The following is a 12,880-nucleotide window of genomic DNA, read 5'->3' as shown; positions in this document are numbered from 1 at the left end:
AAAAAAAATCTTTGAAATACACGGAAATATACCACAGAAAATAATCTCGTCTCTGAAATTCGTAGGTGACTTCTATCAGAAATTTATCATTGAATAAAGGTAGGGAGAATATGGGACGTGGTGTTTGTATGGTACTATAGTATTAGGAGGGAAGATTTTGTGAGTGGTTGTTGATAATATATTTTACAATAGGAGAATATAACATGGATGCAATAATGCCTGTCGGCTTACTATAAGGCTACCTGCTTCAGTGATAAAATATGTTTTCTAAGCACTTGTGTAACCTATAAAACAGATAAAAGTAACTATGTTATATGTGAACACTAGCTACATGGTATACATGACTGTATTCCAGACCTTTCTGTCGATGTTTGTATTGCAACATCTTTCTTCAATGTGTAGAGTATGTTTTTTATGATTTAATTATAATTTATATTCGTTTAATCTATTGTATAAAAATGTACATTACATAACTTTGCTGACCCATGATGCTAAGTTATTTTCTTGCTGTTTTAAGGGACTTGTTTTGTCTTGATATCTTGTGATGATGTGTTTCCTCTCTCTCTCTCTCTCTCTCTCTCTCTCTCTCTCTCTCTCTCTCTCTCTCTCTCTCTCTCTCAACGTGAATGACAAACAGACCTCGAGGCCAAAGACAAAACAAACAAACTCCACATGATAAAGATAAGGCAAACAATGTATTTACCTGCTGTTTACCTCAGGACTCGAGGTCACATGGTCAACCTTGACCTTTTTTTTTTTTTAACTAGCAGACGCTCTATCCCTGCTCGATTATTCTCTCCTAATTTTTAGTGTTACCCTCTTTTGTAGTTTTAATACGGCTTACCATTTTCCTCTGTACTTTCCTTTCCCCTAGTTTTTATTTCTTTTGCCTTTCTACCCCTGTGTCTGTCTTTGTCTATGTCTACATTTGTACTTCGTTCGTCTGTTGTCTTTGCCATTCTATATTTCTATGTTTGCTTATATATATATATATATATATATATATATATATATATATATATATATATATATATATATATATATATATATATATACATATATATATATATATATATATATATATATATATATATATATATATATATATATATATATATATATATTTTTTTTTTTCTCTCTCTCCTTTTTTTTCACCTGGTTTTTGTCTACATTGCATTCTTTTTTCCAACATCGTGCATTTCTCTTTCAATTTTCTTATTTATTTTCATGAACTCGTCTTTAAATACCTTGCTATTCATTCTTTGCTATTTTCTTTCTCTTTTTCTCCCCCTTCAGTGTCAATTTTCTTTTGCTATTTTCTTTCCTCGTCGACTTATGGAACCTCACCCAGGCTGTCATTGGCGTTTCCCAGAACGGCTCTAAGTCAGACTTAAGCCTCTTTACTACAGCCTTCCCCTCACTAAGCCTCCTCTTCCTGACTCCCCGTAATTCCGTCTTCCTCTGCCTGCCTCGTCTCACTCCTTCTTTACCTTCCTTCTTTCTCATTAAGGCCCAATCCACCACATATCAATTTTTCCTCATCACTTTGTCGCACCAGCCCCATTCTTCAGATAACCCTGTCTGCTTTTCATCTCTTCCTGATTTCCCAATACCCTGTTCTCTCATCCCCCCATCATTTTTTTGTATGATTTTATCCGCCTAACCTTTCCTTACTTTCTACTCCTTGAATAACTCTTCCAGTCTTCTACCTTTATCGCTCAGTATTCGCGTCCTCCTTTCTTCAGAAACACTCGTTTCCATAACATTCCCACCTTTACCTTTCTGTTCTTTGCTCCTTTGAATCCCTTTAGCTCTTTTATATAATCCTCCCATTTATTAATTGATTTCGCTTATTCTCTAATTCTTTCTTGCACAGCTTCCTTTTTCATAATTTCCTTAAGTGTACCCTCCCCTTTTTTTTTCTTTTCACCTTTTTATTCTTTCTCTCTTCACAAATATTGGTTCAGCGCCCTATGTTCATTTCCGACCTCAAACTCATCTCCCTTCTTCTGTATCTTCCCTTTGGAAGACAGTCTTCTTTCTCAATTCATCGCTCTATATATTACCTTATCTTTCTTCACCTTCATTATTCCATTTCCCTTCTCATTCTTATTTTTTTCCGTTATTTTCCAGACCTCCACATTATCCTCTTTCCGTTTTCATTTCATACACCACGGCAGCCACTGTAAATGAAATTAGCCTGCTCCACTTACGGGCTGGGGCCGTCTATAAGGCCCCTCAAGAAAGGCTACCGGTGGGTGCTACAGGCAGCACACACAAAAAAAAATTGTCTCTAATCCTCAAACCATAACTTTATCCTTCATTTCCTTCCCCTCCGTTTCTCATCTTCTCTTCCACGTTCTTTTCTTCCTCTCCTCTTCCCTCCTCCCCCTAGTCCTCTTCTATTTCCGACGTGCTAAGCCTAACCGTCCACTCCACACTGATGTCCTCGCCACGGTTTCCCTCGCGGCGTGTAGGTGACAGCTGTACGTTTTCTGTGGAGATGTGTCGGGCCTGTGCGAAAGGAGAGACTCAGGCAGATTTGACGTGTGTGTGTGTGTGTGTGTGTGTGTGTGTGTGTGTGTGTGTAACGTAATTTCTATTCACCATGGTATGATCACGCGATAGGCTCGTGATCGCTATCCAGTACCCTCCCTGACTGAGCAATTTAGGGTGCTTCTAAAAACTCAGTGTTTGATTTCGCTCTCCTCCAGGGTTTTATTAGTTGCGTATTGGTGTGAAATAATTCCACGAAAAATACTTTTGAAATACTTTAATATTTAGGGGTGGCGCACTGCATCTGAAATTTTAATGCTCGGTATTCTCTTGAATTTTTCCCTTCTCTCCTTGTAAAGTTACGGAAACTGAATATATTTGAGTCTCTAAGAACTGAATTCATCAAAACGAGGTTCAATAAATAAGTGTAAGCACTGTAGGTAGTGAGGGAAGAATTCTTCAACTGTTCAAGGCTGCTGCTTTGGTCGGGGCACTGTATTTTTTGCGGTGAGCCTCGACCACTTGAAGGAGGAATTGCTTTTGTTGCTCTGACTTGATGAGCGAGGCATTGAACTCCGTCATCAAGGCCACCCCACGCTCGGCCAGATCGTTGACGAACATAACGGACTTCACCAGGTCGAGAGAGCGTTGATATTTTTCGTCAGCAGCCCACTCAAGAGGGTCCTTCTGAAGAAAATCTTTGTTGACGTGGAGAATGTTGAAAAACTTCTTCGTGGAAGTTGTCACGAAGTCGCTGAGGTCCATGTTCCGAGGTCTGTTGACTGGATTAATCCGCTTTGGAGCGTCCTTGGATCCCGGCTTGTCTTTCAGGTTTTTCACCATCTTCCTCTTCACTTCGTGTCACTTGATCGTCGAAAAAGGCAAATTCCACTAGTGTCTCCGACAAATACCACAAATGCCCAGTGAAGACGGTTGTGGCTGCTGTGGATATCTCCTTGCTTGGGAAATCCTCCAGCACTTTTAGCAAATGGAGGTCGTTCCTAGTGGCTGACACGGAAGAAGGAGCCTGGAACCAGTACTTCTCGTACACCTGAACGATGAAAATGGCGACTTCTTCCAAATGATTCCAGGTGGTCTCACTCCGTTTCTGGCGTCGAGATGGACCCGGATACTGCTCTCGAAAGAGGACCATCTTCAAGTTGTAGATGGCTCGACTCATCCAACGTGCACGATGGATAGCGCCAGGGTAACGGAAGCGAACTCCCTTTGGAGGCTGTCCACCAAGAAAGATGATGGTGAGTTCCAACAATTCCCGATAGTTATCTCTTGGTTGATGCTGGTGAAGTTGGTCAGTAGCAAACATGATTACTTCCTCCCTCCATTCTGCCACCCGGGATCTCATTTTCTCGTCGTCCATGGCAGTACGGAACGATGTTTGATCGACACGAGGCCAATATTCCTTGAAATGATGGAAGAGCTCAATGTTCGGAGACTTGGACGTGTCATGAAGGCCAAAGACTTTCTCCAGGACGATCTCGGCAACATGGTGCCTACAGGCGAGGTTGAGGAAGTCTCGCTCCAGTTCCCGCTCGATAAGGACACAGACTCCGCATTTCAAACCGGTATTTGATGTTGTAGTGTCAAAGCAGAGCCCACCTATTCGATCATTCAGTCCCCATTCGTCCAGAGTCTGCAAGATCGACGTAGCCATCACAACCGCCGCACCAGCGTGCAACTTGGGCACGGCAAGAAGCTTGATAACATCTTGGCCAGAAACCAACACAGGGAGACGTTCTATGGTCTCTTGGCCAGGAAGAGGGCAGTCCTCCATGATTTTCCCGTCCCAGTGTAGGATCAAGGGCACGTGTGGTCTGAAGGTATCTTTAAGTTCCGTAGCCAGAGCTTCCCTGCACTTGATACGAGCGCGTCTGATTTCACTAAGGCTGATGATGAGTTCACCAACGTTCTCGCCGAGGCGGCTCGAGGATGCCATGGCTGAGAAGATGTGAACAGCCTTCCTGTCGCTGACGTTTGTGCGGTCCAAGGCAACGGCAACCTCTGGAGTGACGACTTGGACTACGCCTTGGGCACCTCGTTGTCGCTTTGGAGAACGAACGTCTACGTCGGGGTCGAGATCAGATCCAGATCCTTCAGCTTCGGAGGCTTGACTGCTTGAGGACGAAGACGATTCCAGTGAAGACTTGAGCCGAGGATGCCTTCTCTCGAGCCTGTCGCTCTGCTTCGGCCACGGCCTTCATCATCCGTCGCTCTTCTTTCCGCGCAAGAGCCAAATCTACTCCTGCCATTCTTCCCCGCCTCCCTTTCTTCCGCTGAGCCTGAAGGAAGAGCTTTTCCTCTTCAATCTTGATCATGCTCAGAGCATCTCGATGCGAAATATCAGAGCTCCTTTGCCCTTTCCACAAAGGCTTGTTGCTGTGGAACTGCTGAGGCCCGAGACCGACTCTTTAACAAACCCTTCCATTCCGCGTGATACGTGGTGACCTGTTCCACAACGTGATTTCTGGCTCGTGTGGGGATACGGGCTCGACTTCAAACCTCCAATAGTTCATCCGATGTGGCCCTGGCACTGTCCCCAACGGTCTGCTTCTCTTCCGTGTGGTGATGGAAGAACACGGACAATACTTCGAGGCCACTGGGCAACTTCGTTGACAGTAACGTGCTGCTCACTGGTCCTAAAAGCCACACAAGGGAGGAAGATCTATTTTTTGGCATCTTCGAGGAAACTAGGAATGAAAAAAACAGGTTGTAATGACCATAATCGTCATATCATGAGAGGACATGATAAACAGAACATTCAAGGTCGCTGCGCCACCTCTAAATATAATCTGACAAGAAAAAAAATTCAGGCATGCGGTTTCCTTACAATAACGAACAATTTTACGCCCTGGAGGAATAAAATGGCACGTTTTTATTTCACCCTGGGGAGATGGAAGCACCTTACTGAGCATGAAGCTAGCAAGTGACGGATCGCTGCTTACGACTGAAACCCCACAACAGAGACACCCGAGGGGCGGGACAAAACCTCCAACTGACACCTAGTAATCATTCACTGTTGAATGGACAGGTGCCACGGATTTGCGTAGACAGCCTACCCGTCTCCACTCCGCAGAGTATAGGCCCGGAACATCTTGGTTGTGATGTGAACGCACTAACTACTGCTCTAAGATACTCCGTGTGTGTGTGTGCGTGTGTGTGTGTGTGTGGGGGGGGGGGGGGGTATTTTATTCACCATATCCTGATCACGAGTTGGACACGCGGTGGCGTGGAGGCGGTGGCTGAGTGGTTACAGTGACGGCCCCACGTTCAGGAGCTCCAGGAGGGAGGCGGGTTCGAATCCTGGCCGCCGCACAGCTGAGGTTTTTCAGTCACCGCCGAGTGGCCTAAGACTACCCACATGCTGGCCTAGACCACCCATCAACCCGGGCTCTAGATAACCTCTCCAAAGAGAGGTTTTTTGGAGAGGTTCAAAGATGAGTTCCGGGGGGCAGCATGAGCCAACACAAGATGGCGCCACTATAAACACACGCCTGCGCCAGAACGGGCTGGGCCGGCCATCAGGTCCCACCGGGAAGAAGCCTTGGGCCGACCATCAGGCCCCACCGGGAAGAAGCCTACCGACGCAATAGGCCGCGACGTAAAAAAAAAAAAAAAAAAAAAAAAAAAATCAACAAATGCCCTCCCGATTAGACTAAGTATCATTAGTCGATCTCTGGCCACTGCATCCCATCTCCCCTGCTGAAAGGGGAACAGTAACCACTTTAACCGACTGAGATGTCGGAGCGGTGTGTGTGTGTGTGTGTGTGTGTGTGTGTGTGTGTGTGTAATAACAACAACAACAACAATAATAATAATAATAATAATAATAATAAATGGTTTATTCATTTGTTGGCAGCCATAAGGCTGGAAATACACAAAGTACAAAGAGATATATGTGATTGTGGGGTTCTTGAAAGGTCTGGACTTCCGAAAATACCGTAAATTCTCAGCAATAAAAAATATAAAACAAAATATCTGAAAATTGAGTTATCAGACTCACATCCCCTCCTAGTCACTTATTATATTTACTTCTGACCAGTCATATATCTCATAGGTTAAGCAAAGGCCACAGAAAACTGCTCTTAAGTTTATTTAAGCAACAAAGAAACTCGCTGGAAATCAAGAAATAATTAATTAATACCAGGCACACAGCAACCTAGCTATTTATCTTAAAACATCCTAGGCAAATAGATTATTTAACTGTAGGTGGGAGAAGCCAAGCCACACCTTATCTACCTCGTGGTCTGGAGCCCTGGAGTCCTTCTTCAGTCCTCTCTCGTTCCTCTCTGCAACACGCCGTGCCCTCCTTACCTTCCAATGGCTTCCCTTGCCTTGCAGCACACAATCACTCTGGACTTGTGGATACTACAAAGACAGGAAAACCACCACGATGGACACGTGGTACGGGAGGCTGGTGATGGACGTCTGCTCGCGGTGAAGTCTGGGCGGGAGATGGCTGGAAGAAGGCGGCGGGACCCACAATGCTCCGCCCCCCGCGGCCACGGTCAAGATGCCAGCTCTCGCCATACTGACATCTCGTTTTCTGTGTAACACTTACACTAAACGCCCTACGGCTATGGATTGTTATTTATTAATAACCTAACACATGCACTAGGTATTAGTGGGTCATGCATCCCACACATAGCTCAGCTTTGGCAGTAATAACGAAATGATTTGAATAAGGTCCTGTTTCCCGCCTGCCTGGTTTTCCCGCCTGATATGTGACTACTTCCCGCTCTCTCAATCAAAATGGCGGGGACTCCCGCGGTATTTTTCCACGGGCTATTCCTTGAACAATGAAATCATGACATTTCGCCCCCCCTTTAAGAAAACTTTTGTCTTCAGAGAACATTTTTTTTTAACGTGATAAGCTGCCAACACTGGTACCCTACACCTGCACCTACAGATTAGCATGTTCCTGACAGTACTTTCTCACTTTTTCACACAATCTCTCATACTGTGGTGTATGTCAGTTAACCTCTGCTCAGGTAATTGACGGTTCGCCTGTGAGTGAAAAACCTCAACATTTACGTTACTACTCAAACTAGAGGGAAAACTCCATAGCGAGGCGCTAGTACCTTTTAGAGCAGGCTTGGCGAACTTCGCCACATTTATTCACAATATGTAAGTGGTGTTATGTATGTATACATAGTGTAGGTGGGACAGATGTGGAGTAGCTGTAGGTAGGTGTAAAATTTTTCTTACATTATCACACCATGCACCATACCATGCAACTTAAATTTTAAGCATGCCGCAAACTCTCCCTCAACCATCCTCGAAAGCCACCTAATCTGCACACTTTCGTCACTTGGTTCCTCGACTCAGCTAAATCTTAAGGTCCCAAGATCCGAATATAAAGTCTCCGAGCCACCTAACCTGTCCACCTTGATCATCTTACACTGCTACCAGACGCTCTAGCAACGATGCTAATTGTTCCCTCTCCTCTGGGGTTAACTTTCCTCCCAGCGTCACGTCATGCACTGACTCTGTCTGTCTAGAGAAGACAGTGAGGGGAGCCTCGCCGTTCTCATCATCCTGTATTACTACTGCAGCTCCCGCATCTACGGTCTGAGGTTGAGAATAGTGAGCGTTAACTAACTCGACACCTCACCTTCTCATCATCATACTCACTTTCTCGCAAGCAACCTGCGACTACATCTATTGTTTCAACATGTTGATATGGGACCGTTTTGGGTATCCGTCAACCAGGAGAATATAATTAAGGTCATTAACCTTCTCCTGAACCTCGTAAGGTCCCTTCCACTGAGCTAACAGCTTGTTGCTCGCTGTGGGAAGCAAAACTAGGCACTGTTCTCCTACACTGAGCTTACGCAACTTTGCCTTCCTGTCGTAGTAACTTTTCTGTACTTGTTTTGCTATGAGTAACTCCTCCTTAGAATGTTACAGGTCTCTCTCAGTCTGTCACCTAAATCTAACACGTACTGGTATGTGGTCTTGACCTCCTGGTCCGGTACATTGTCATCCCACAGCTCTCTCAGTAACTGAAGCGGACCTCTAACCGACCTACCATACATTAGCTCAAACGGGGAGAACCTGGTGGAGCTCTGTGGCGCTTCTCTGTACGCGAACAACAAAGGAGCCAGGTACCTAGGCCATTCCTTGGGTTGTTCGGCAGCCATGCGTTTAAGCATTTTCTTAAGTGTGCCGTTAAAACGTTCACACAGTCCATTCCCCATGGGATGGTAGGGCGTGGTAAGTAACCCTTTGCACGCTAGCAGACGTACTACTTCCTCCATCATCCCTGAGGTGAATTGAGTGCCTCGATCACTCAGTATTTGTCTGGGTATACCTACTAGGCAAAATCTAGTCATGAGAGCTTCAGCCACAGTTTGCGTTTCAATATTCTTCAGCGGCACTGCTTCTGCCCAACGCGTGGCAAAATCTACAAGCGTAAGAATATACCGGGAGCCATCGCTGGCTCGGGGCTCGATTGGTCTCACCAAATGTACCGCTACTCTTTCAAAGGGAGAGTCAATAATGGGCAGTGGCTGTAAGGGAGCAGGCTTTACCCTACCCCTATCTATAGTCTTTTGACACACATCGCACGACCTCACGAATCTAGCTACCTCCTGACCTATCCCTGGCCAATAAAAATGTGCTTGTACGCGAGCGAGTGTCTTGGTTCTTCCCATGTGACCGCCTAGAGTAGTACTGTGACCTAACTTGAGAACAGCCTCTCTGTATCTCGTAGGCACAACTAACTGCAATTTCTTTTTACCCGAGGGAGAGATAATCTGCCTATAAATCAAGCCACGCTGCTTGATAAAACTGACGCGGTTGTCGTTCAACTGAATGATACTGTTCTCCTGAAAACGTTTGCGTACGCCGTGCAGGGTGTCGTCTCTCTCCACCTCCTTCCTTACGTCCTCGCTGTTAGTTAGATCTCCAAGAGATGTAACCATGAGAGGCCTAACAGTACTCTTACGCTTAGCAGCTGCTCGGGTCACTACTGCTGCACTAATCTGAGGCTCACCTTCTCCTTGTACCCTTTCCCTTTCTCCAAAATCCTCTGGATCCAACACCGCGTTAGGTGTTTGAATGACGGCATTTTTACCTACCCCGTTAGTAGCTCCGGGAATGTTGCCAATCACTAAATCATAGAGCGGTGGTTCGAGTGGCACCGCCATGATCCAGTCTGTGTAATAGGGTGACTTGACTTTTATCTTGACTTCAGGAGCTATCACTGGCGCGCTATTCAACAGCCATATTTTTCTACGTTTGCCTGTGAATTCATGGCTCCTAGCTAAGCTGTGCCTCAGTGTACAAATGGTAGAACCACTATCCCTCTTCACCGTAACCTCTCGGTCTCCTACCCAACCTTTACTCAAATTCAACCGCTCATCTTACTGATTTGTGGCGGTTCCGGCCACTAGTCATGGATTCTGCGCCTCATCGCGAGACTGGTCGTTCACGGACGGCACAGGTGGTGGCGAACCCTGATTTCTACCATAATTACCATGCTGCGTAGCACTTTCTTGTCTTACTGCAGCATTTTTGTGCCACTTATTACCCTGATACGGTCGCGACCCATAACTTCCAGTCTTCGGACGCGGTGCATAATGTTGGTTACTTTTGGCTGAGGGCCACGGGCGGCTGATCGCACCATGGTGGGTGGCGACGCCTGAACCAATCTTTCTAGGGACTTCAGTCGGCATGTTATTGCTTTTGACTACAGACCTTTTCGTCCTACCGCAGGCCTCAAAATAGGAATTAGCCATTTCCTTCATAACTTCCAATTTTCTCACCTTGTCTATTTTGAGCCTCGTGACTAATTCATCTGGACAGGATTTTTCGTACTGCGCACGCAATATTAGGTCCTTCACACCTTCAACTGTCTCCTCAGCACCGTCTTTCTTGAGCCATTAATCTAAGTACCCCTTGGGGCGAGCAGCAAATTGAATTGCTGTCTCATCGTCATTTATGGAGGCAGAGGAGAACTGATACTTAAAATCATCAATGGACATTCCATAAGCTGCCAATAATGCCTCCTTCATATCTTTATACTCACGAGAATTATCATCCAATCTATGAATCACCTCCAAAGCTTTACCTTCAAAAAGACTCATGAATTGCACACGTTTGGTGACCTCATCATACTGCATTAAGTTAGCGGCTTCCTCAAAACGCGCTATAAATATTTCTATCTTGTCACCATCTTTGAAATGATTAAGCTTTAGCTTTGGAGAAACTACTTTATTATTCTGAGAGTTACTACCATTCCCATTATTTGCCGCTAGCTCGGCCATTTTTATTGCATGGGCCTCCTTTTCTCTCTCTCTCTCAACTTCTAGTTTCCGTAATTCTAGCTGGTATTGATCCTTTTCTCTTTCTCACGCTTTCTCATGCTCTTTGATTATATATTTTCTGGCTTCTTTAGCATTGTACCCTAACTCTTCCGCTTCCATTTTCCACTGTGATACAGACATCTTGCGAGATAAATACTTCGAGCCTAACAGCCAATACTTTCCTATGGAGTGTGAGGTCAGGCCCTGTTCGGGCGCCATTTTATGTGGGGTTCTTGAAAGGTCTGGACTTCCAAAAATCCCGTAAATTCTCAGCAATAAAAAATAAAAAATAAAATATCTGAAAATTGAGTTATCAGACTCACAGCCCTTCCTAGTCACTTATTATATTTACTTTTGACCAGTCACATCTCTCATAGGTTAAGCAAAGGCCAGGGGAACCTGCTCTTAAGTTTATGTAAGCAACAAAGAAACTCGCTGGAAATTAAGAAATAATTAATTAATACCAGGCACACAGCAACCTAGCTATCTACCTTAAAACATCCTAGGCAAATAGAATACTTAACTGTAGGTGGCAGAAGCCAAGCCACACCTTATCTACCTCGTGGTCTGGAGCCCTGGAGTCCTTCTTTAATGACGAGATTTTCTATTCTCTTTTTTCTATTACTCTCTCGGTCCCACACGTCCTCTGCGTGTATCGAAACACACGAGAAATTAATCACAACAAGGAGAGGGTATTCCCCGGCTGCCTGGGATTGAACCCGCGACCAGCGTGACGGGAGAGCCACTCCTTACCGAGTCGGCCAAAGAGGTACCCCACTGGCTAAGTAGGTTATGGGAGGCTCGTTCATCAGGCCGTCGCCGCACTACATGGGCCATCCTACCTGTTACCCGCAGGATAGGATGCCCACCGCTATGCCACCAGTTTAATGACGAGATTTTCTGTTCTCTTTTTTCTATTACTCTCTCGGTCCCACACGTCCTTTGCGTGTATCGAAACACACTAGAAATTAATCACAACAAGGAGAGGGTATTCCCCGGCTGCCTGGGATTGAACCCGCGACCAGCGTGACGGGAGAGCCACTCCTTACCGAGTCGGCCAAAGAGGTACCCCACTCAACAGAACCGCAGGATAGGATGCCCACCTCTATGCCACCAGTTTAATGACGAGATTTTCTATTCTCTTTTCTCTATTACTCTCTCGGTCCCACACGTCCTCTGCGTGTATCGAAACACACGAAAAATTAATCACAACAAGGAGAGGGTATTCCCCGGCTGCCTGGGATTGAACCCGCGACCAGCCTGACGGGAGAGCCACTCCTTACTGAGTCGGCCAAAGAGGTACCCCACTGGCTAAGTGGGTTATGGGAGGCTCGTTCATCAGGCCGTCGCCGCACTACACTTCTTCAGTCCTCTCTCGTTCCTCTCTGCAACACGCCGTGCCCTCCTTACCTTCCAACGGCTTCCCTCGCCTTGCAGCACACAATCACTCTGGACTTGTGGATACTACAAAGACAGGAAAACCACCACGATGGACACGTGGTACGGGAGGCTGGTGAGGGACGTCTGCTCGCGGTGAAGTCTGGGCGGGAGATGGCTGGAAGATGGTGGCGGGACCCACAATGCTCCGCGCCCCGGCCGCGGTCAAGATGCCAGCTCTCGCCATACTGACATATCGCTTTCTGTGTAACACTTACACTAATATATAATAAATAACTATTGTTATTTATTAATAACCTAACACATGCACTAGGTATTTGTGGGTCATGCATCCCACACATAGCTCAGCTTTGGCAGTAATAACGAAATGATTTGAATAAGGTCCTGTTTCCCGCCTGCCTGGTTTTCCCGCCTGATCTGTGACTACTTCCCGCTCTCTCAATCAAAATGGCGGGGACTCCCGCGGTATTTTTCCACGGGCTATTCCTTGAACAATGAAATCATGACAGTGATGAGTAATGGGGATGAGTTAGGGGAGGCGGTGGCTGAATCGACAGAGCAACACCACCGCGTTCAGGAGGACGCGAGTTCAATCCCCGCCCGGTGCCACCAAGCTGGGATTTTTCAGCCGCCGCCGAGTGGCTTAAAACTACCCACATGCT

The 12,880-nt window shown here is 45.9% G+C and overlaps 1 protein-coding gene and 1 long non-coding RNA gene across 2 annotated transcripts in view; one reads left to right on the top strand and one right to left on the bottom strand.

The window, feature by feature from the left end:
• Positions 1-12,880, bottom strand: part of LOC127007598 (uncharacterized) — a 221,191-nt gene that overhangs the window by 69,937 nt on the left and 138,374 nt on the right. The window lies entirely within an intron of this gene.
• LOC127007600 (uncharacterized) lies at positions 11,087-12,867 on the top strand. Its single transcript, XR_007760301.1, has 2 exons — positions 11,087-11,589; positions 12,120-12,867. It is a non-coding gene; the product is annotated as an uncharacterized LOC127007600 (long non-coding RNA).

The sequence above is a fragment of the Eriocheir sinensis genome, chromosome 36, assembly GCF_024679095.1.
Source record: "Eriocheir sinensis breed Jianghai 21 chromosome 36, ASM2467909v1, whole genome shotgun sequence".
Taxonomy (NCBI): domain Eukaryota; kingdom Metazoa; phylum Arthropoda; class Malacostraca; order Decapoda; family Varunidae; genus Eriocheir; species Eriocheir sinensis.
The sequence above is the reverse complement of the archived record's forward strand: the minus strand, read 5'-3'. Positions and strand labels throughout refer to the sequence as shown.